This window comes from Rutilus rutilus (genome assembly GCF_951802725.1).
Source record: "Rutilus rutilus genome assembly, chromosome: 11".
In the NCBI taxonomy this organism is placed as follows: Eukaryota; Metazoa; Chordata; class Actinopteri; order Cypriniformes; family Leuciscidae; genus Rutilus; species Rutilus rutilus.
The window spans coordinates 9,851,067-9,876,376 of NC_140216.1; the positions used below are offsets into that span (position 1 = coordinate 9,851,067).

The window sequence follows — 25,310 nt, forward strand, 5'->3', positions numbered from 1 at the left end:
AGTCTTAAGAAAGCAAGATGCATATGCAAATACATATGAACTTATTTTATTTTAATATTGTTTTTTACTATTTAAAACAATGAAATAATTATAAATTAAAATAACTCACTACACACACACATACAGTGTGTGTAGTTATTTATTTTATATTTATTTTTATTGTTTTACTATATATATATATATATATATATATATATAGGCTATATATATATATATATATACTATTTATTGTTATTTATTATATCTATCTAATATACATAAGTATAATGTAGTATAATTAAATATTAAATAATAATAATAATTTAATATATAATTATGTGTATTATATATTATATATGCACATTGTAATATAATTAAATATTAAATAATTATAATATATATATGTGTGTAATTTATTTATATTTATTGTATTGTTTTTTATTATATATATATATATATATATATATATGAGTGTAGAATGTAATATATATATATATACTGTAAATAATTTGTCTATATTTTAATTATATATACTATAAATTTTTACAATGTACAATTTGCATTATATTATTTAAATTTTTTATGAACATTTGCAAGGACCTCCTAACATAAGGTCCCTTGTGGTCCCCGGACCCCAGTAAAAAAAAAAAAAACCTGAAATAAGAAACCAGGAATTACTGGTGCGTCCAACTCTATGCGCATGTTTTGATAACACAAGCACACATAATGCGATATAATAAATGTGTCTGCAGTTGGTAGATGCGTGCCATACAGGTGTGTTTACGTCTACAGCCGTGCACGTTAATACGAGTGCGTGCAACAATCCGTCAGAGTGTGTTTGTGTACATAGCACAACTGCGTATGTGAGCGCTCAGCCATGTGTGCACACGTGTGTGAGTGTACGTGTGTGTGTGCCTGACGAGGTGCTGGTTCCCACAGCTCTGATCTAATTCGGCTGTAACCCAATCTCCGTGTGAGCGTCGCTCGGCCAGCGCTCTCCCTCCCACCGGCGCTGCATTTGTGTGTGTTTGTATGTGTGTGTGTGGCAGCCACTTCCCCTGTTAGTCCCCCAGGCCCCTCGGCGCAGCGGCTCGCCCGGATTGGTTTACTATGTCAACTCTGGGAGCCGGCAGCAGCAGCCGCGCTCACATGCCCCGATGCATCCTGTGCGCACACCATCCTGACACCTTATACCTGACATTCAGCAACTGCAGGAACGAGGGAACAGCAGAAGGGAGGAGAGAAGCTGGGAGGCGCGGTGGGTGGGGGGCGTCGGGTTTCGTGACATTTTGCCTGCCGGGACCATCGGGAGGAGAGAGAGGAGACGAGAGAGTGTGCGTTTGCATGTGCGTGTGTGTGTCGGTGGAGGTTCACAGACAGAGAAGAAATAAAAACAGATGTGGAGGAGTGTGGGAGAGTGTATGTGTGTTTGTTAGTGTGTGTGTGTGTGCATTGAACAAAGGCCTGCTTCACTGAGTTGAATAACAGGAGTACTTGAAAGAATGCTTGTTAATTATGGACCCCCGGGCCTGTGGGGGACGGGTGGATGCTGGTGTTGGTGGAGAGGTTTGGATTGGTGTGCTTGTTGTTGTTGAGCATGCATATGAGCAGTGGAGGATTGTTTTCATAGCAGCTCTGCTAATAAGAAGCACAAAACTTGTCAGTTTGATATATGCATTCATACTGATCTTAAACGAATAGTTCACATGGTTGTGCCAAACCTGAATCACTTGCTTTCTTCCGTTGAACCAAAAAAGGAGAAAGTTTGAAGAATGTCCAAGCTGCTCACGTCCATGCAGTTTAAGTGCTATCAAACTCCAAGATCTGCATAAATGCAGCATAGTATCATAGGTTAAGTTCATTCAAACATACCGGTACACACTTTCATTGGAAAGAGATCAACTTTTTCCTTAGTCCAGGCTGATTTTTTAAAAACTTTCTGATCCCGAGGACCCCTCACCGCATGCAAGGGACCCAAAGAGGTCAAAAGTTTGGGGTCAGGGGTTTTTGTTATAAAATGCTACGAAGAATTTCTATTTAAAAAAAATTTATATTCTTTAAGCAGCACAACTGTTTTCAACATTAATGATAATAAGAAATGTTTCTCGAGCATCAAACCAGCATATTAGAATGATTTCTGAAGGATCATGTGACTTTGCATCACAGGAATAAATTACATTTGAAAATATATTAAATAAAAAACTGTTATTTTAAATTCACAATATTACTGTTTTACCTTGGTCAAATAAATGCAACCTTGGGGATTGCAAAAACATTAAAACATCATATCAACCCCAAACTATTGAATGGTAGTGTGCATATTTATACTTTTTTAAAGAAAAATATTGAGTTAATTGTTAATGTTTGTCACTGTAGTAGAGTTAAAGCAAATTAATAAAATACTTACTGTACTAACGATAATTGTTAGAATATTTTATGGAAAATATATAATAAAATAAAGCTAAAAAACTCCTTATTTAGTGTTTCATGAAAGAAAGTCCTGTTCCTCACACAGAACTATTGACTGGCTCGAAATATATTGTACAGAAAAGACAAAGGTATACGGTATAAAAGACACATTTTTTATTAAATGAAGCTATTTTAAATACTAATGGTTCATAGTGAAACACACATTTACAGAAACGTCTTTAAATTAGATAAAAAAAACAGCTATAATAGTTTGGAAAGACATGAAGAGGAGTAAATGATGACAGAATTTGCTTTTTTTGGTGAACAAACCCTTTAATATATGTCTTGATGCAAAAGATTTATTGGTTTCCTTTGATTGGTATTATATATTGCTGCTGGCTAGTAACTGTTACAGAATGTGCTCTGTGTTAAATCACTGCCATCAGCGTCTCATCTAGAGTAAAGGCTCAGTTACACACTACTCACAGATCTGTCAGTCAGACATCTGTGGATCCTGTGCTCTGTCAGGGCTTGTCTGTTTCACTTTACCTCAGGACACACACACACACGTCTTCTATTGCTAGTCACACGTCTTACGACTCACCTCAAATTCTTAGCACACACACTCGTTCATTCCCCCAGCCCCATGATAAACAAACTCTCTCGCACATAAACACACACACACACACCATCCCCAGCCCCCTCAAAATAAACATCGGGTATTCACCATCACCACCTACCATGTCAAACAAACAACACACTCGTTATGCTTCTCTCACGGTCCTCCACCTCCCCCATCATTCATCAAGTCTGAGAAACTTTTACATTGACATCCTCCGTCATAAACAATCAGAAGCCCCCTCAATATATATATATATATTTTGTTTTGTTTTGACAGCATTTCATTTTAACATTTTTATGTGTGCACTGTGTGTTTATTTGTGTGTTGTGCAGATTCAAAATAACTCAACGTTGCTCTTTGAGTGCTGAGAACGGGGGACATCAAAATATTAAAGATTGATGTACCACATCAGGCAAATGGGTTGCATTTTGTGTATTCGCATTAAATCGTTTTAATTTACTTTTCATTTAAATGTACACCGATGAGCCAATACATTATGAACACCTGCCTAATATGCTGTTGGTCTTCCACAGCACCGACCCGCCGAGGCATGGACTCTACAAGAGCCTTGAAGGTGTACTGTGGTTTCGGGACTTTACCGGCAGATCCTTCAAGTCCTGTAGGTTTCGAGTTGGAGTCACGGTGGATCGAACTTGTTGGTCCAGCACATCCCACAGATGCTCTATTGGATTGAGATCTGGGAAATTTGGAGACCAGGGAAAGATTTTGTTCTTTGCATCATGTTCCCCAATCCATTCCTGAACAATGTGTGCAGTGTGTATAGGGTGCATTATCCTGCTGAAAGAGGCCACTTCCACCAGGGAACACCATTGTCATGAAGGGGTGTACCTGGTCTGCAACAATGTTTGGCACGTTTCAAATTTACGTCCACATGAATGGCCGGACCCAGGGTTTTCCAGCAGAACATTGCCCAGACTAGAGTATCCTGTCGTCAGTTTGTGGTTTGTCCCTCCTTTGACCACTGTTTGCAAATTCTTACCACTGCTGACCGGAAACAACACACAAGCCTTTCCGTTTTAGAGATACTCTGACCAAGTCGCCTTGCCATAACAATTTGGCCAATATGTAAATCAGTCATATCATCGGCCTATACTAAAAAATAATTGGTGAATTGGTGTCGTAATTACGGTAATTACAAGATTACGACTTGTGAAATGTGTTCACGTCCTTGTAGAAATTGTAATTACAACTTGTATACTGGGAATTCTCTGAGAGCTCTGACGTGTTGCCATTGAAATGCATAATTTCGAGACCAAGGACGTGAACATCTCCGTCGCATGTTTTCATCTCGTAATTACCGTAATTACGATAAGCTGTCACATGCAGGTTGTGGCAATTTTGAGATGATCAGGATCTAATTGCTGGCACTCTGGGCAAAACAGGAACAGAACAAGCAGTAAAGATGCAACGTGAACGGACAATGAACTGAGCAAACACAGGGTTTCAGTACCATGGCAAACTAATCAACGAAATGAATAACAGGTGAAAATCATAATTAAATCAAAGATAAACCATTGGAATGAATACAAACACAGGAAACAGAGCTAAAACACGTGCAAAGCCCACCCAAAACAAACACAAGAACAGAACCCATCGTAACAGCCGCATTACTTCAAAATATTTTTAATTTAGAAATTGTTAGGAAATATTACAAACAATTACACTGAAACACATTGAATTAAACATGACATTTTAAAGCAGAAAGACTGAAATAGTATACGAATAATCTTTGTTTTATTTACAACTTTGAAAAATAGTTTTACAGTGTTGAAAAAGGTTTAGGTGCATTCACGCCTTGTCGTAATTACCGTAATTATGGGATTCCAACTCAATGCATACTGGGAATTTTCTGAGAGCTCCAACTTGTTACCGCTGTATCACCTGACCTCTGCAGATTAATTCAGGTGTTGATAGTGTTTCCATAGAAACGCATAATTCCCAGTTCCAACGGATGGGTTTGTCCATATTTGACCCAAAAAATGGGTTGAAACAACCCAGCATTTTTAGAGTGTACACAATGGAGATCCGCCATGCTGAGATCACATGACCAGCCGAATACTACTCAATTTATCTCTGGAAAAGCCCTTATTATAAGACTTAATATTGCTTAATATATTTGTGGAAACCGCACTACACTTTTCAGGATTCTTGGATGATCAGAAAGTTCAAAAGAACAGAAGTTATTTGAAATGGAAATTAGAATAGATCTTTTGATCTTTTTGATCAATTCAAACAGTCCTTGCTGAATAAAAGTATTATTTCATTCCAAAGTTCCTCATTTACATAAGATACTAATGTATGTGCTTGTGTGTGAGTGAGCATGAGTGTTTATATGTGTGATGACGGTTGGGTGAGTGGCATCAATGTCACATGCCTTGAGGGAGTCTCGGATGAATTGAAACCAAGTGGTGAAATCAAACCCTGCAGTTCCTCTTCGGCCCTCCGCATGCTGACACATGAACACACATCTCTCTCCCTGTCTGTCTGTCCACCCTTGTCCCCTTTTCTTTGAATCTGTCTAGTTTGCCCATTCGACTGGGTTTGTGTCACCGGCCTGTTGCTATTGAAAGCCCCCCTAAGGTCCAGTTCAGCTGCACAATGGCCCCAGCGCTCGCCACGTCCCCTCTCCTTGTGTGCAGAGTGACACATGACATCACTCAGAGGGCCCTGAACCCTCGCAGGGCCATTCAGAGCCCTGGGTTTGATGCTGAGCCTCACATGAGCTCCAGACCAGCATCTGAATGGGCGGAAAAGTCTAAAAGACATCAAGACTTCTCACCTCTCACTGCTTGAAGGCTGATGGGTCACGAAAACAATGATGGAAAATGTTTCAGAAAACTGACTGATATTATTACAGGGCTCTCTGGAGTACTTGATTCTGATTGGTTAATTGCAGCTTTCAAATGTCTTTTTATAATATTATATATGCGTCAATGACAAGAAAAAACCCCTGCAAATTCAAATTTAGTTTAAAACTTGTCAAGTTGTTAGAAATGTCTCTTTATATTCATGTTGGGTTCATATGGTTTTTGAGAAACGTAAAAGCCATATGAACAAGGACAAGAGTTCATCGGGAATCGATTGGATCATTGAATGGTTGCGGTTTGCTATTGCTGTGATGTCATGTGAGTGACAGGTTGTCAAGCCAGTAAACACATCATCAGAGAAGAGAAGCGATGTCGCTGCAAGAGGAAGGGGAAGTTATTTTAATTAAAGATTACAAGGGTACATGGATTTAAAAAAAAATGATATCATAGTGTCATTATTTTCAAAAACATTTTAATATGTTTTTGAGGTAAAAACATATTAAAAATCACTAATATGAATAATTGATATTATTTTATAATTTATATAATTTATATTATTATTAAGGCAACTATTCTTGCCTTGTCATAAAAATATATTATATATCATATATATTGTATAAATAAAAAAATTCTATTTAATGACCTTGACACAGTCATGATGGTCTGTGGGGATCTACATGATATCATTCCTGTTCTTAATTTTTTAATGTTTCTACATGATTGTGATTTGTCAGACAAAAGTTTTTAATAAACAGTGAAGCAGTGAAGTGAAAATTTATAATTAAAATTTGTATTTATTTAAAAATGTCTGTTAAAAAAAACTTATAACATTGTTTTAATGAGTTTTACTTTATTATAATATCAGGATGACTGTATCCAAAAATATCCAAATAAACTCAGAAATGATGAATAGCATTATTTTAATGTACTTTAAAATAAATTAGTATGACAAAAAAAAAGAGCACAATGTCATTGCTTTTTATTTATTTATTTATTTTACATTTGATGGCAGGATGGCACTGTGTAGTGAGCCGTAATGAATTATGCATAAAGTGGGAACATAGTACAATCATGACAATGTGACTTTTATGAGTCACAATCACCCACTATATTAGATCTTATATGTTCTAAAGTAAATTCCGATAAAGACGGCAGAGGTGATGAGGTTTAGCTGGTTTTCTCACAGTGTAGGAGAAAAGAAACATAACTAATGGTCTGTCACAAATGTATCAGAGAGAAAGGTCCTTGTTTCAGGGGCACCGGCTCTTTTCCCAGTAGCTCCTCTGTGCCAGCTGTCTTGGCCGAAGAGCTCTCCGGCTTTCCCAAGCTCTAGCCTGTGGGAAAATCCACACTGGCCAATAATTGATTCCGCCCTGCCAGCTCCATTAGCGCTCAACACGGTCAAGCGGCCAGTGATCTACAGACAGCGAATGAACACACACTCCCCTATCCATCCCTCCCTCGTCCCCCTTCTCTCTTTTTAATTTATCCAGTTCCTCCATTACTGTCTCTCTCTCTCTCTCTCTCTCTCGTGCTGTGGTGCGAGTACACGTCTTGTAATTTTGACCTTCAGCACAATTAGAGCCTGTGTGTGACCACCTGTTTGCAGGCCTGGCCACCTGACCGTCAATGTTCAGGGCCATTCATATGCAGCAGGCCTGCTCACGCCAGCCCAGTGTTCACGCACACAGACACACACACGCCGTTAACACTTGCACAACCCGACACTCAAATCCAAGGCACACACATGAAGGATCAGATGTACTGCACACCATAAACACCCTTGCACTGCCCTCAACTATTAATAACTAGCTAGTTACTACCAAAATGTATGCAAATTTAAACATACTTTTACCCAGCTATACACACACACACACACACACACACACACGCGTTGAGTTTCAATGTCCTGTGGGGAATTTCCATAGACATAATGATTTTTATACTGCAAATACTGTAAATTGTATAATCCTAAACCTATCCCTAAACACAACCCTCACAGAAAACTTGCATTTTTACATTTACAAAAAATTACTATCTATGTGCGGACTGTCGTGTGTGTGTGTGTGTGTGTGTGTGTGTGTGTGTGTGTGTGTGTGTGGTAAGCCCTACGTTGTGTCCACAGTGGACACAACGTAGGGCTTACCACACACACACACACACACACACACACACACACACACACACACACACACACACACACACATAAACATATATAACTTATATATATATAATTGATGACATAAACATGACATATAATTCACAATTTTTTATTACACAATACACACACACACACACACACACACACACACACACATATAGACCTAACTACAACTGTGTAAATCAACAGGCACACATGTTTATCTAAGTATCTCTAAATGGGGATATGCCGCAGACAACTACAGTTTTTAGATAAAGCTAATTATAAAAGCTATGCACAAAACATACTTTAGTCTGGAGTAGCCAGACTTTTGATTATCTGGATAAATTATTGTCCACTACACTCAAAAAATACACTTAAAAACGAAGGGGTCGTCTGACACCACACTTTCTTCTACAGTATGTGACATTTAGGGGTGAGTAAATTGGAAATCATAAAAAAAAAAGAAAAAAAAAAAGCGGTATATACAGTCATTCTTGTTTACTGACTGAAAGTCTCTCTGCGGTTTTATGCCTTGAACATTGGCAAAACAAACAGTTTTTGTTACGTCATATAAGCGTATTAACATGACTTTGCGTTGTTGTTTTACTGATGAAAACCCTGCACACCCTGACTTCTGTATTTCGCAGAAGTTAGCCAATCAGATTGCAACTGACAGTCTCAACTTAATCATGCTAATTTTGCCTGATCAGAGAATCCATAAACAGTTCATGGGTGTGTGATGAGAATAACCCTAACCCAAACTATGAACTACTATTCCCTTTTTGGATGTCGCCATAGACACAAACACAAAGATACATCCTCACACACATCCAGCTCAGCTTATCTGTCCCCTCACCACACCCTTTTATCTGACAGATCGTGTTCTAGTATTCGGTCTGGCTCCCATTCAGTCCGTGTGTACCCTATGGCGTTCCCCACAGAGCACCAATTTCATCCCATCACAATCATTCCGGCCTTTCATTTACATCAAAGAGGGACGCTCCTGCTCCTTCACTCTCATCTGCCTTTCCGCTTGCTATTTTCATTCCTCACGGCGCTCTTTTGGTGGACTTCGGTTTAGGGCATCCTCACGCTATTTCAGTTTTGACTTCTTACTGTGATAAGTACTGCAACACAATTACAAAGGAAAACTTCAGAGAATCATACAGCATACTGATATAGATAATAGATTGATTAAACATGAAGAATTACTCATTGCAAACATGACTTTCTTCTATGCAACATAAAATAAAAATATATTTTGAAGAATGTCCTAGCTGCTCATTTCCATGAAGTTGAGAGGGAATGGTACATTCAAGGAAGAAAGATGAAAAAGCAGTATATCATAAAATATCATAGTGATTACTGAGTAAGGAAATGAGCTAAACTCGAAAATGAGTGATTTGGGAATTAATCATTAGGATCATTTTCAAATGATTCATTGAAAAGATCAGAAATTTGAAATGAAGGAACTATTTTAACACAATGAATGCATACACATGAATGCATATCACATCCTTACTAAGCAATTCTTCCAATAAATTCAGTGTTTTCTCTGTTAAAGATTAAGGCTGATCAGGATTAGAGTGTAAAGAAAGGGGCGGAGGCGAGCGCCCTTATCTCTGACCAGGCCTGTGTGTTTGACCCAGCGTTGACAGCAGTGTAATTGGGGTAATTACACCCCTTTAAACCATGCACCCCATTTCCCCCCCGTCAGGCATGAATGTGCTCCCATTTGTTTGCTATGAAATATTAACTGGAGTCAGCTGTGCACACGAGAGAGTGGTGGGCCCTCCCAGCTCCGGCACTCCCCATGCCACATGTCTGATGAAAGGTACGGCTCTGCCCTTTACCAATTAGGACACAATGTCAGGTCTCTGTGTGTCTCTCACTGCCTGTGCATCTGTGTGTCTCATCTGATCAATGAAGGAGAGAAAACAAGTAGCGTGAGGAGGAAGGAGGGAGATGGAGAGGTCAGAGGACGAGGGGGGAGGGTCAGCTAATTCCTGCTCTGAACACTTGCCATGCTCACTCGGTTTGACTAATTCCTTCAATACAGACTTAAATGTTAATGTATTCAAGGAATTAGTCAAATTGTATACTATGAATTTTATTTCTTTGGTCATTCATGCACATAAACCAAATCTTATTTCATAAGTGTGTTATGCACAATTTAAATGTGTCTACATTTTTAAATCCTATGAAATATTTTCATAATAGATGTGTAAATAGTCAGAAGGATGCAGATTGTGACACTTGTATTAGGGAAAACTGTCATATGTATTTTCATGTGTTGTAATTTTATGCAGTCTATTAATTGCTGTTGGCCATATATATATATATATAGAGAGAGAGAGAGAAATAGTAAATAAAATATAAAAACGCTTTATAAATATTTTTGTATGTAACATATTTTACAATTTTGTTTAGTGCTTTGTAATTTCTTTAAAATGTAGTTAAAATGTCTACAAAAATTTACATCTTGCCGCAATAGGTGGAAATGTTCAAAGTTCTATAAAAGTAGTTTGTTTGTTTGTTTATTTTTTGTAGTGTAAGGTGTGTTTATGTATGTCTATCTTTGGAAAAAATGACTATGACTAGTTCCACTCTCCCCTAAAATAAATTCATACAATATATATGTGCATATCAGTATATGTAATAATAAATAATAAAAAATGAATATATAATATTAATATAATATAATATAATAATTATTAAATGTAATAATGTGATATTACTGTAATAATAATACAAATTTTAAAAATTAATAAAAAAAATTAATCAGGGCATACTTGAATCAAATTTATCCTGACTTCAGATAATGCCTTCTGGCCCTATTAACAGACACAACTGATTTAGCACAATTTGTATGTATGTTGATTTGTAGGCCTATGTTAGCCTGGAAATCCAGACCTAAATCTAAAAGATAATAGCTCGAGGGGCGGCACCAAGCGTGCATTTGAAAATCTCGCTGCACGCAATTGGATAACACTACGACCAATCACAACAATAAACCCCAGCTACCAGCGGAGCTAACCTTATTAGACATTCTCTGATTATACTCTTACCGTATCCGGTCGGCGAAACAGCAAAAACGTCCTTCTTGCAAAGGAACGATTCGAGCTGCGTCTTCTGTTCCTGTTTTAGATTAAAAGCCAAGTCTAACTCGTTCATTGTAGCGGCCAAAGCCGTTTCAAACAACTGGTGTTCGTCCATAGCCATCTTGCAATGTTTACTAATGACTTCGATGTCACAGCGCTGTGCTCATCTGTTTAGCTCGCCTCTGGCCCGCCTATATCAGATAACCCGATGTGATTGGTGCAGCTCAGATCGAGGGGCATATTTAATGAGCATCATTACTCGACACCAGAGTAACTCGCTGAGCAAATTCAACTTGTGCTCTCGCGAGAACTCTGGATTACCAGGGTAGGCCTATGTATGTTGATGGCCCAGATATACTAGTTCATTTTCGTTCTTCGTTTAGGGATAAAACGAAGTTTAGATGAATATGTAAATATGTGATGGGCGCTTTCTCTCAATAACAAAATAAACACACAACAAAATTGAGAAAACAACAAGCATTTTTGTAATAAAGCATAAGAAAAGCGTCTGATCATAGCAACGGATATGTTTGCACAAGCTCTGCAATTCGGCGTTCTAGTAAAGTCACGTCACGTTTATTTATAATCAAGCAGCTTTACTGTATTAAACATGAAAAACAGTGTCAGTGTCTAATTTCATCAGAAGTACAACTTCATTTTCTACTATAAAGCAGCTCTCTTCATGTTTTTACTTGCGGATGTCCGAACGTGACAGACGGAACAGGAGAAATGAACTGGAAAAGATTTCGTGAAAGAAGGCGGAGCCTCCGCGCACCCACCTATTACGTAATCGCCACAGACCAATGGTAGTACAATGGTGTTTACCAGCCGTAGCAAACCTTTCCAGAAAGTTAGCTTTGGGAAGCTGTTTCGAACTCCAAACGAGCTTGTTTCCGCCTGACTTTGTTCGATACGACGTCACAGCAGTTCGGTCTTCGATTTTCGCTTAAAGTATATCAGGGCCTTTATTTGCCAGTTCTAAGTGATTCACATTGGTAGCCTAATGGTTTTTGTAACTGTACATTTGTGTGAGGTGAGAAGTGTGTATGTCTCGGTTAGCAGCTGAGAGTGCAGTCTTTCTGCCCGTCTGTGTGTGTGCAGTGCCACAGCGGGGCTCAGACAGTGCAGAGGGCACACAGCCGGTAACAAACTCCACAGACTGCTGTCAGCCCTGTGACATGGGAACCACCAGGCCTGCGCTCAATCACGTCTCAAACCGCCCATCGCTTGCGGAGGTCCCAGATACCACAAATTCCTCCGACCTCAGCCGCTGTGAGAACCACGCGGGGAAAAAAACGAGACCAGAATAGCCAATATGGCTCAGGACGTATACAGCTACAGGCCATATGAATGCAGTACGGCCAGTCCTTCATGTGGTACAGTGGGCCCATACACAGTTATCACTAATGAGTTCTCTCAATGGCTCTCTGACATTTCTGCGCAGCTTTATTGCGCTCGTTCTCATGCAGAAGGTCGCACAGATAATGTGTTACAGTGAAGCTGCCGCGTTGTTGATGTGAAGTGTGTGTTTCTCAGGAGAGCCTCACGGCTGGGACGAGGGGTGGCCGACAGCTGAGTGGAACACTTTCCCATGTCGTCAGGGGTCATGGGATCAGCCCGCAGGCCGTGCGGCAGTTGCTTTGTCCACACAAGGATGGCCTGTTTGTGACTGCCAAAACTACGCAGAGGGAGTGAGAAACACAGAGCAAAAGAGAGAGAATAAAATAGAAAGATAGAGGCTGGATATGCATAGAGACATAAGAGGTTGCTTTTTATCAAAAAATATTTGTCTCCTTTTATTATACAAAATAAAATGCCGCTTATTGCAAATCGAGAAAAAAGTTTTAAACATCATTTCCACCACCATAATTTCCATGTGGTGGAAACCCCTCTAACCAATTCTTTATGGATAAAAAAAACTTTTGTTGTTGCTGAATATCCTGTTTCACTCATAAATATGTCAGATTACAGTAAAATGGGTTGCGACAGCCGTTTCATCTTGACTTTAAATCTTTGTAAATCTGACCTTCCTCATCTCCAGTGTTACCTGAGCTGACATTGCTTCTGGCAAGCTGAAGGTTATTTACGCTAAACCCAAACTTCATGAGAACAATACTGTTCAAAGTTTCGGGACCCAACATCAGCCCACTCTGTCATTCATCTATTATTTCTCTCCCTTCCTCTTTAAAAAAAAACAGAGCCTGTCTGTAATTGTCATCTCCTCTTAGGTGATATATCTAGTTCAGTCATGAACTCTAGAGGGCGCAGGCTGATAGATCCTTTACATGCAATTACCGCATAGCACAAGCTCATTGGCCTCTGCTGGTCCTGCAACCAATGAGATTGCTTGCTTTTTATTTAAATAGTCTGGTTCAGTGTTTGCTTTAAGATAGTCCTGCAGCGTGCAATCAGAGTTCCTCTGAAAACCTCCACCTCCCCCAGCTCCACCTGCCAAAATCTACAACAGGATTTATGTATGTCTATTAATGCAGCAGCAGCAGCAGCATATCTTACATGCTAACAGCAGTGTGTCTGTGTACCTATTACATATAATAGCAAGTCCATACTTGCTTTGCAGCAGCAGAAATAATCAACAGCAGTAGCAGCGTAGCAGATCTAGTCTGCCAATACCAAATAGATTAACATGGCCATATTCAATAACATGCTAAAACAGTTTTTAGAGTTGTCAAGATTGAACTAACCTCACCTACACCCTGAGTTCATTCCAGCAGGTCTGGTCATGCAGGTAGGGTGATGTATAGGTGCAATAAACTTCAGCAGATGATTTTGCTAAACAGGGGGGGATAGGATATAGCCTGGTAATACCAAACTCTGCTACTTCGCTTTGCTTCGTAGACAGAGTCTGGAATGGCATAATAGAGAAGTGTTTTCTCTCTCGCGGGGGGGGGGCGCTTGTCTGAAGTTTAAAATCATTGGTTAACCGTAAGCCAATCACATAACGTTTGGTTATGGTGTGTGTTATGCGCATGCTCAGCCGCATCTAACTTCCACTGTAAACACATGTATGATGCAGATTATGTGAAGTAAAAATCAACGCATCCACGGTACAATCAGCGTCTACGTCACGGCTCTCAGCCCGCCCTCTGTTCGTTGATTGGCCCGGCTGTTTTCAGGCCGGAGGCAAACGGAAAGCTATTACGCTGTCTCAGACTAAGTACAGAAGCGAAATGAAATTGAGCGGAAGTAAGAAGTCTGACGTAGTCAGGCTAGATAGGATACACCGCTCTACAGTAATTTGAAAGTGATTGCAGTACCAGTTTTGGCCACAATCTTACATATGGCTCCTTTAACTCTTACTGTGAGTGACGACACGCTGACTGTTCCAAGATGGCGGGTGCGCTGACGTGTCATCTACATAGACATATATATGATTCAAACTGTTGCTCCGCCATGACAACAGTTAAAGCAACACTATGTAACATTTCTTACCTTAAAAGAATGTTTCCAAAATCGTTTCAGTGGTTCATCAAGTCGTGACAGGGTGAAAGGCATTATGCCTCCGCTTTGCGGTCCTGTATCTGCTATAACCACACTATGTAAGATTGCCAGATCGGGTCGCATTTGTGTAGTTCTAATGAGACATAAGAAAACGACAAATTTGACTATTTAGTTTTTCTTCGTTTTTGATGTTGCAATACATCATACTTTCATAAAATCATGCATCATACTCTACCTTGTCTGTGGACATCATTCATTCCAAAGCCGGTGCTGGATAAACAGTGGGCGTGTGTGGCTAAATGATTTACGACAGCGGTAATGGACAATTCCGCATCCAACCTGTAGGGGGACCGCAGAGGAAAAGTTCCATAGTGTTGCTTTAACCTGGCAGAGAAAAAACTAACTATAGAAGTAGAAACCAAGTTTACGCTAATGCTCGCTATAGTGCCTCTAGTGGCAATGCTGAAAATGTGACATGTATTACTTGCATATTTGTCACTTTTCAGAATGCATTGACAACATAGCTTGCATGATGTAAAGAAATGGTTGCATTCATGTACTTGCATAGAGTGTGTTTTAAGCCTAGAGGTGAGGTCACATTAAAGAAATTTTGAGGGCAAAAAAAGGTTCATTGTGTATTGTCAGTAGTGTAGCGATATCTCACACAGAAGTCACTTTCAAGCCATTCAGCTTTCTGTTGCTCAATGAGGCAAATCCAAGTGAACGACTTAACTCATTGCGAAATCTGCATGGGGCAAACTTTTGCCTTCGCGCAAAACTCCCGATCCACCTTATTTTTAACGTAAGAGCGGGTGCGGCCATTTGTAACTTGAATGTGCGAGGCTTCCTGTGTCATCCGCTTCCAGTTACTTTAGCTGTACAAAAACAGCCTGTTATGCTGCTTGATAATATAAACTGGTATTTGTTATCATATTACTTCAATTTATTATCATAATTATAAACGCATTGGTTTGTAGAGCAAATAGTTTAAAAATGTACTGCACTGTTATTCTTCTAGTTATAGCAGCTAATTAATAGGATGTCTCACATGTTCAGAGAAAATAGCTTACTTCCACTTTGCAAAATAAGGTGGATTGAAATGAGTGAATTTGTGAAAATTCGCAGAACAGCGGTAAATATGACCACAGCTTTAGACTGAACTGCCTTCTGAAAAGGCTGTGTGGTAAGTAGAGAGCAGTTAACTCCAGCAGTTAACATGAGCTCTTTGAAGGAGATCAATGCTGTGTTTTAGATGGGGCCCTGTCCTTTACTGTGGCCCCTCTGCGTGTGTGGTGTGGTTAAGGCCTGAGAGTGACGGAAAACAACAAGAATCTCCATGCTATTTCCAATCAACTTTCTGTCTTCTTTCTGTATGTCTGTTTCTTTTTACCCACATTCTTTCTCACTGGTGGTTAGGGTGTGGTCAGGGGGATTCTCAGAGCCCCTCTTTTCTGTCGCCTGCAGCGCGTCTGGCCCACTGAGGAACAGCTTGGTTATTCTTGGCTTTTGCAGCTTTGTCGTTGGTCCACAATTTAAAACCACTTCTCTCTTTCAATCTTTTTGTAATCCAAGTTTTCACAAGGATGTTTTTTAAAACCTCACCCACATCAAGCGAACCGTCCGAATTTCCACTTTGTGCTCAGCATGCCATTGTTGCGGCTCTGCCAGTGAAGGTTCTTGCAGTCAAAGTTGACATTCCTGTCTATAAGTAGAAAGTTCCATTTTAAATAGTGAGATATTAAGAGGACATCAGTTGCCAGGGTGAGGAGAAGTTCTAGAAAAACACAGGTCGCCTTGACATAGATGTAGCCCTCTTAGAGGAATTGTTGGCTATGTATTCTTCTCATTCAGAGCTACTTTACTGCAAACAATGACTCAAAGGTTTATGTGTCAGGCATTACGAACCATTGTATGGAGTGAATGAGTCTGTTCCTAGTCTGGCAGTCACGCGGTCTGATGCAATGGGAGAGGCAGGTTCTGTCAGGCAGGTCCGGACCTCCCGGCGCCTGGCCCGTCACACGGCCCGGGGGAAAACGGACAACTTGGCTTTGACCGGCAAACTGAGTTCTGAGGAGAATAGAAGCACAGGTTTGAACATCCATGTTTCTCTCTCCGTCAATAACAATTTATGAAGCCTTTAGTGGTGCTGGCTAAGAACTTATTGTATACATATTTTTTAAACCACTAAGTATTAGTATTATGTGCTGTTTCTTTTCTACTGTAAACAATTAGATTTTTGCCTGTTATACATCAATTTGGGCAAATGATCCCATAGACTGAAAGAGGGAGAAGAACCATAGAGACCAGAATATATTGGACTTTTCAGCAATTCAGACAATCAGCAATTTTTGGGGCATTTCTAACTCAAATCTGCTTAATTTGTGAAATGTGAAAAGCAAAAGACCACACACTATCCAATACCCCCTCATGCAACTATTTTATGTTTTGGTAAATTTGCGGGTAATTCATATGAATATGTTCTCATTTGATCTGCTTACATCACTGACAGTTACATTGAGAGGTGAACCTTCATGCTTAAATTTGTATGTTTTAATTTGTATCACATGGTACAAATTCATACAAACATTTTTTTTCAAATGACATCTGTTGCAAATCCAGTATTTACAAATCCGATGCATTTATGGATTCACATTTGTGATATGTTAAGTAAGTAAAATTAATTGAAATTTCACGAATATAATTCATTTTTAACTACAAAAGCAAAATTTTAATGTTGACTTGACAAAGCCTTGTTTGATTTGATTTTTTAAACATTTTAAAGTGCAAAAGTTCATTAATTGAACATGAGTCAATTTTAAATTCTTCATGTTTTTTCATGTATTTTATTTCATGTCTTTTTTTATTTTGATATGCGTTACATTTAAAAAAAAGCCTTTGCTCTGTTCTCTGCGCAATCACGTTCGTCAATACGTCATGTGTCGGGTCAGAGGTCAAGACTCGCGTACGACTGTAATGGAAGCCAGTGATTATAGTTTATAAAGTTATAAATATGGATATTTTTCTTACAAAAACACATCGCTTCTCTTCAGAACCCCCTGGAACCATATGGATTACTTTTTTGTTGGATGGATGTGCTTTTTGGGGGCTTCAAAATCTAGGGTACCATTCACTCCCATTATAAAGCTTAGAAGAGCCAGATTGTGTTTGGCTGACAGAAGTCATACTGTAAACACCTAGCATGGCTGAGGGTGAGTGAATTATGGAATCATTTTAATTTGTGTGTGAACTAACCCTTTAAAGTTTGCATTTGAATTTTTTTTTGACTTGTGTGCACAAAACCATACAAACTTTTAGACCTTGATCACCAACAGCACCTACCCAGACAGCAACATAGTGTCGGCCCAGATCCGGCCCACATCTGGTATGCGTGGAATCCACATGTGGTACCTGATGTTGCCCGGATATGGGTAGACGCTGTCAGGGTATCAACTGCCTAGCAACCTTCTAAAACTACTTAATCTTAGCAACCACATAGCAACGACCTTGTCACCCCTAACTCCTTAGATTTTGCACAAACAAGTGCAATTCACAATTTCTTACATGTAAATCAACTAAAGCAATTTTCCCCCCTTTTTTATCCACCCTGTCCTCTCTCACTGCTGTGGCCCACAGAGGAAGTTCTCACCAGGGTTTTGAGGCTCACCCGGTCATGCTGAGGTGCCAAGAAGAACATCTGTGTGGATATGCTGACTACCAAAAGCTGGATGGATTCATCTTCTCTCTACACTTAAGAGGGTGGGACAGCTCTGCATCTGACTTTCCCATACACAATAACTACTTAAATTAATCATTTAATCATTGGTTTGTGCTGTTGATTAGTCTATCTATTATCATTAAATCAGCAGCGCCGTATCTCTCAAATATAATTTACGTTTGTGTATGTTCAAATATAGCGAACACGCACCTCGTTGGATATCACTGATGCTATTGGTTATCCAGTTTTCTAAGTGAACTCTTCCTTTAAAGGGTTAGTTCACACACAAATGAAAAATCTGTCAATAATTACTCACCTTGTCGTTCCAAACCCGTTTATCTTCAGAACACACATGATCATCTTTTTGATGAAATCTGCAAACTTTTTGTCCCTCCATTGATAGCTACGCAACTGAAAATCTGATGCTTCAAAAAGTTCATAAAGAGATCGTAAAACTAATCCATATGAATTTTTTGTTCAGTCCAAATTTTCTAAAGAGACTCGATCGCTTTATATGATGAACAGATTGAATTTAGACTTTTATTCACATATAAACATTGATCAGCGAACATAAACTGAAGCTCAATTGGTTGGCGGAAGCTCAAACGTGCTGCGTATAACACGAGAATGAACCTCATTGGTTCTCACGCATCATAACTGATGTGTTTCGTTAATGAATGTTTATATGTGAATAAAAGCTTAAATATAAAGCGATCGTGTCTCTTCAGAAATTTTTTTGACTAATCCGCTCAAATCAAATGGGTAAGTTTTACAATCTTAATGAACGTTTTGAAGAATCAAAGTGTCAGTTGCATAGCTGTCTATGGAGGGACAGAAAGCTCTCAGATTTCATCAAAAAGATCTTCATTTGTGTTCAAAAGATGAATGAAAGACTTAAGTGATTGGAACAACATGAGGGTGAGTAATTAATGAAAGAATTTTTTTTTGGGGGGGGGGGTGAACTATCCCTTTAAGACATCAAAGGAAATCACACATTTTGACATGGTTTATGTCAGAGGATCTGTTAACTTTTCTCATTTCTCTCAAACATCCATCCCGAGCCCCAGCTGAGCTTGAATTCATGATAGCCTACTTTACAGTGTTTACAATAATGTACAGTCCCCATAACAATTGACACGCAGTGACGGAGATGTGCTGAACTCCAGTGATCTCTTTCTTGTTTTTCCTGTGTCTTCTGAGTATTACCGCACAGCTCAACCATGTGCGAGAACAGCTGGATCCTGCTGGGGCCAACGGCTGCTCTCCTTTATTACGGCAGGGGAAGTGACATCAGTAGCCCAAGACAACAATAAAGAAGACGAAATCACAACAGCCGACTTATGGGACACATCAGTACTGTGAATTTTTTTTTCAACTGAACTCCAAACACACCCAGCAGTTGCAGCTTCAGAGGATGTCATTAATCCGAGAACATATGCATTTGGAAAATATGATGTGTTTCGTGACAAGGAATGACGTTAGTAGACATGCTCAAGAGAGGTAATAAAGGTTCTGCTAAAAGAAGAACCGGCTTCCCCCCCTAATGAGAAGCCTAACTGAGAAATACCTTTATAATATTATATTTTCTTATATATTATTATAAAGGTAAAAACTGATTAAATTGATTCACTGAAATGAACTGGGAACCACTGTTGGGGAGTAACTTTTCAACTGCAGTTCAGCTATTTTCACATTAGTGTGGCTTTTCCAGGAAGGAGCTCATTTATCCAGTTTTATCCATTGACTCACGGTTTGGCCAACATAAACGCTACATCGCTCTTTAATGTCTAAGCTGAGGGAATCAAGGAAGCGTGCTCACCTCTGCATTCTCTGTCTCTCATACAGTAAGTAGAATATCAGATTTGTTCTAGTGTATTGGTTCATTTCAAATGGTTGTTTCTCTCATATGTAGGCCTACAGTAGGAAAAATTACTTCATTCTAGTGAATCGGTTGTCCCAAACAGTTCACTCTCAGAAGCTGCGTTCACACTACAAGCGACTTTGTCGCTGCATGTCGCCAGTGGCTGGCAGTGAGGTCTTTAGTGGGCGTTCCCACCATAGATATCATATATAAACGCTAGATGTCTTATGGCGCAGTCACTTCCGGCATCATCGTTCGGCCATCTTGTGACAGTGCTCTGTGCATTAAGGTGAATGATCAGCACGCACACAAATCCTCTTATCTCGCTGAAATCTTGACGGATTTACAAACGGTTTGGTTTCTTACAAACGTTATTAACGTGGCTATAATTCCGAATGCTTGAAAATGTATGTTATAATTTTTCATATGTATGCAGTGTATGTATGCAGTGTCATAACTACATCTCTGACGTTTATAACAAACCAAACCGTTTGAAAATCGGTAGAAAAATGAGCAAGTTATGGTTATTTAAAAGTACATGCACCATTGAAGTAGTGAGCGAGTACACTGTCGCAAGATGGCCGCCACGTGCGGACGTCGACCTCCATTGGCCAGCAGTGCGCACGAGACATCTAGCCTTTATATATGATATCTATGGTTCCCACTACTGGTTGCCTAGTAATGTTTGTGAGTGACATTCACAGATGTTACTCCATGTTGTAGACAACAAATCTGTTTTCTTGCCGCTACAAGCTAACATTTTGGAAGGAAAAGTCTAAATATAAATGGAATCAGTACATAAAATGCATAATATTAAAGATGAATGAGAAACAGCGAGTGCTCTTTGCTATCGCGGCTATTTAACTGCAGCAAATGGGCAAATACTGGTCTTTCTGAGTTCACGAAACCATTCAGGCTCGGAGTCAGCACGGCGAGTACCACTGTATGTACACGGAGACATATCATAAATTATTGGACAGTTTCTGACTGCTAAAATAAACTTCTCATTCATCTAGCTTCGGTCCGACTCGGCATTGAAGAGTGACGGATCACGCACGCCCTACTGACTTCACTTCTATTGGTTGTCGCTCCCGCTAAGTCGCTCTTCATTTGCATAAATTTGAACAGATCTCAACTTTGTCGCGTCGCTGGACACGCCCCATCCAGTCGCCAGCGGTCACTGTCGCGCGTGTCGCCGGAAATCGCCCGCTCCCCATTGAAATGAATGGTATCGTGTCGCTTTGTCGCTTGTAGTGTGAACGGAGCTTTATATGTAGCGTCAGAAAGTCTAAATCGCTCTAGTGAATCGGTCAATCTCCAACACCCTCAAATGCAGTGTAGGAATGTCCCGTTCATTCTAGTGAATCAGTTCATTCCAAACAGTAGGCTACTCTCTCTCATATGTAGTGTAGGAAAGTCCATTTCACCCTAGTGAATCGGTTCATCCCAAGCGGTCCTTTCTCTCATTTGAAAATTAGGAATATTCAGTTCACTAGTGAATCGGTTCGTCCCAAACGGTACTCTCTTTCATATGGAGCATCGGAAATCTAAATCGCTCTAGTGAATCGGTTCATCTAAAACGCCCCCAAATGTAGTGTAGGAATGTCCAGTTCATTTGAGTGAATCGATTCATCAAAAATGGTACTCTCTCTCATATGTAGCAAAGAAAAGACCAGTTCATTCTAGTGAATTGGTTCATCTCAAACGGCTATCTCTAACATAGGAAAGACCAGGGCTGCATTTCTCAAAAGCATCATGAGCTAAGTTGATCGTAGAGACCATCGGTGTTAATGGTTCTACGATCTACTTAGCCTTTCGATGCTTTTGAGAAACGCAGCCCAGGTCATTTTAGTCAACTGGTTCATCTCAAAGAGTAATTTCTCTCAGATGTCACGTAGGAATGTCAAATTTATTCTAGTGAATCGTCTTGTATGGACGATTTAACAATTTGAGTTTTGCTACATATCATTTTGCCACAATTATGTAAATTGGGGTGTTTTGTTGTATTTTGTATAAATAAAGCTGTTTAAGTTTGATACTCCCACGTCCAATTTATTTTTTCCTTACAATGACAATCACACATTTTTATTTGTTATTTAATTGTCCAATATACTTTTAAGCCCTCTTTGTACATAACTTTAAATCAGATCTAATATTGTATTAGACTGAGCACATGTGTGAGAGGAAGGCAAGAGCTGGCTGACTATCTCACTCGGGGATAGTGCCTCTTTTATGGGGCAGTCTGTGATTGTCCCTAGTTCCTGTTGTTCTATTTGTGACTCTGTGGTCGTCTCAAAGGTTTCCCACCAGATCGGATTGCTTCTGCGCACAGCCGAGACAAAACTCCATTCAGGTTCTTGCAGGCCAGCTTCTCCCTCTCTCACCACCCTCTTTCCTGTAACCCTTCCCCAGTCGGGACCCAGCTGGAGAACAATGCGTTGTTACCTACAGTGCAGTGTGGCTGGGTGAGACAGAAACCAATCCGCCCCAAAACTGCCTGGGAATTTGCTCCTCATGGGACAAAGGGAGCGTGTATGTGAGAGAAGGAGCAGGAGATTGAGTTTGTATTGAAAGTGTTTGTGCGTATTTGTAAAGCAGGTTTTTTTCTAAAATTATTTTTCAAAATTTTCAAATAAGATTTCCTGTATCATAAATCGACGAACTTTTGCTTAAAAACAATGAAAAAGGCCCTAAGGTCACTCCAGATGAAAAATTGGAACAACCATATAACAAACTTTACGTCTTATAAGTAAGTAGCACTTTTATAGAATTGTTTAGAACTTTCTGGAACTTTCTTACACTGTTGAGAACATTCTGGAATTTTCTGGAATTTTCTAGAACTGTTATTCTAGAACAATCCAAATCTTGGTATACATATAGGAGAGAGGGGCAAAGAGAGAGAAGGAGATTTATGAGCAAACAACTACACTTGATACTTTTTGATATTTGTTGCATTATATAATGTCGCACAAGATAAGTGAAACTACCTTACAGAAGAACGAGGCTATCTGGACCAATAATCTAGTGAGATATCAGCAATCACACAGAAGAAGAGGAAGTGTGACTTTAGAAGAATTTTCACTAGAAGAAAAGTACAGAATGCCACTCCAAATGCAAATTATTGGACCGTACCGGTTTCTTGGAGAGAAGAAAAGAGCGAATAGTGGAAATTTACATAGAAGTCACAAAATTATGTGAGAATAAATATTTAACTGGAAAATTCAATTTATTCTTTCATAATTTTGTGACTTCTGGTACGGTCCAAAAATGTGTATTTGGAGTGGCATTCTGCATCTTGTATCTTGTGCTACATTATATATTGTTACTGAAACAAATATAAAAAAGTATCAATTTGAGTTGTTTGCTAAAACTATGGTTAATATTTGCAGAACCCCTTTTTAAATCAGTTTTGTACACACACACTACCTTCCAAACTCTGGTTTCACTAAGATTTTTTAATGTTTTGAAAGAGGTCTGACAAAGGCTGTATTTGATTAAAACTACAGTAATATTGTGAAATATTACTATATATTAATATATTACTTAATATTGATATATAACAACTGCTTTCTATTTTAATATATTTCTAAATGTATTTTTATTCCTGTGATGGCAAAGATGAATTTTCAGCAGCCATTAGTCTTCAGTGTCACATAATAGTATTATATAAGCTCAAATAGGTCAAAAGAACAGTTTATTTGAAATAGAAATCTTTTGTTAACAATGTAAAAGTCTTTACTGCACTGAAAAAAATTTGGAGTAGGATTTACGTTTTTCACTCAGAAAATGTATACTACTTCATGTCAGATGTTAAATCTCATGTGAATGCAAATGCCTCAATACTTGGTAGACAATACACAATGACGGTAACATTTGATGGATCATTTTTGTGTTTGAATGTGTCATTTTGAGCAGAAAATTTACTCGAAATGTCACAAAATGGCAAGTTACTAATCCTGACAACAAAAGCAATGATAAAACAGTGTAAATACAGCTGGAAAACAGTGAAAAATGAACCTCATTAATTATTCAAGGTCCAGTGCATGATGGGAACCCCAGTATCAGAAAAGTTGAGTAATTTTTACTTAATTTTATCGAGTTGATATTTACGCTTTCATTTCTACTCGCTTGAATTAAGTACTGATATGGAATTTACTTAGTTTTTTTAATTCTTGCCTGAACTAACTTTTTCATGTAAATTACATTGTTTTTTTTTCAGTAGTATTTACTTCACCAAAAAATCTTTTTTTACAGTGTGTCACTTTTGCTCAATTTAATGCATTCTCTTTTTTTGTATTAAATAAATGTTACTGACCTTCAACTTTTACTAGTTTTCTTTAAAGCACATTGGAGTATAATGTGAATACCATGGCATATGAATATTGTCATTATTTAGTACCATGATATTCAATATCATCTGATAGCATCACTGTACTGTACTTCCGCAGTATGTTTGTAATGTGTGACAGAGTGAGAGGGCTCAATCCTCCCACCTCAGTTTGTTGGTAGAGTCGTGCAGATGATAACACCCAGCTTTACTCCAGTGTCGACAGGTTTCTCTCTGCCAGGGAAACTGTGCTTCCTTGTCCTCTCCTCAGCTCAAGAAAATAAACGGCATACTGTGCAGGTTAAACAAAGTTAGGGAATGTGCAGGAACCGTGTAAGCTGTTTTCACATGGCATTACGGAGCAGCCCGATATAATAAGTTCCATAAATAAGCAACACAATGGCATGAAAATAATGTCTCTGAAAGGCAAATGTTTGCTTTCTCGTTTTTACTTGAGCTTACGTTTCTTGGAGAGAAAAAAGTGAAGTATAATTGCTTAAGCCTCAGTCAGCTTATGCTCGGTTCTTTTTCTCAGGCTTGTTGAAGGGTCACCACAGAGGCAGTTGCCCACTTCCTGTTAGGGCAGCATTGCGCTTCTGCTTGTAGCAACAAACCGCGTGTGACAGATTCAGAGGAGGTTTTTAGTATGTGCTGACTTCAGTTGTGTGCTAAGAAAGTTGTAGCTTGAATATGAATTTTTTTAGAAATGCCTGTGAAAAATGTCACAATGCTATATTGCTATGCAGTTACTAGCATGTTCTGAATGGTTTCTAGCACACATCTACAACCTTAGTAGGTGCCTAGTAACCCACGGGTTTAGTTGTGTACTAAGAAAATATGAGTGGCGCCTGCCTGTGAAAAACGTT

The 25,310-nt window shown here is 39.0% G+C and overlaps 1 long non-coding RNA gene across 5 annotated transcripts; it reads right to left on the reverse strand.

The window, feature by feature from the left end:
• Window positions 1–8,136: 8,136 nt before the first annotated feature.
• LOC311300053 lies at window positions 8,137–24,940 on the reverse strand. 5 transcript variants are annotated; one of them, XR_014629226.1, is made up of 6 exons: window positions 24,611–24,940; window positions 16,447–16,608; window positions 16,144–16,243; window positions 14,777–14,880; window positions 14,533–14,674; window positions 8,137–12,760 (listed from the first exon to the last, which is right to left on the reverse strand). It is a non-coding gene; the product is annotated as an uncharacterized lncRNA (long non-coding RNA). The 5 variants fall into 5 exon arrangements; XR_014629227.1 differs by having other exon boundaries at window positions 15,936–16,243; XR_014629228.1 differs by having other exon boundaries at window positions 8,137–9,108; window positions 11,862–12,760; window positions 14,777–16,243.
• Window positions 24,941–25,310: the final 370 nt, after the last annotated feature.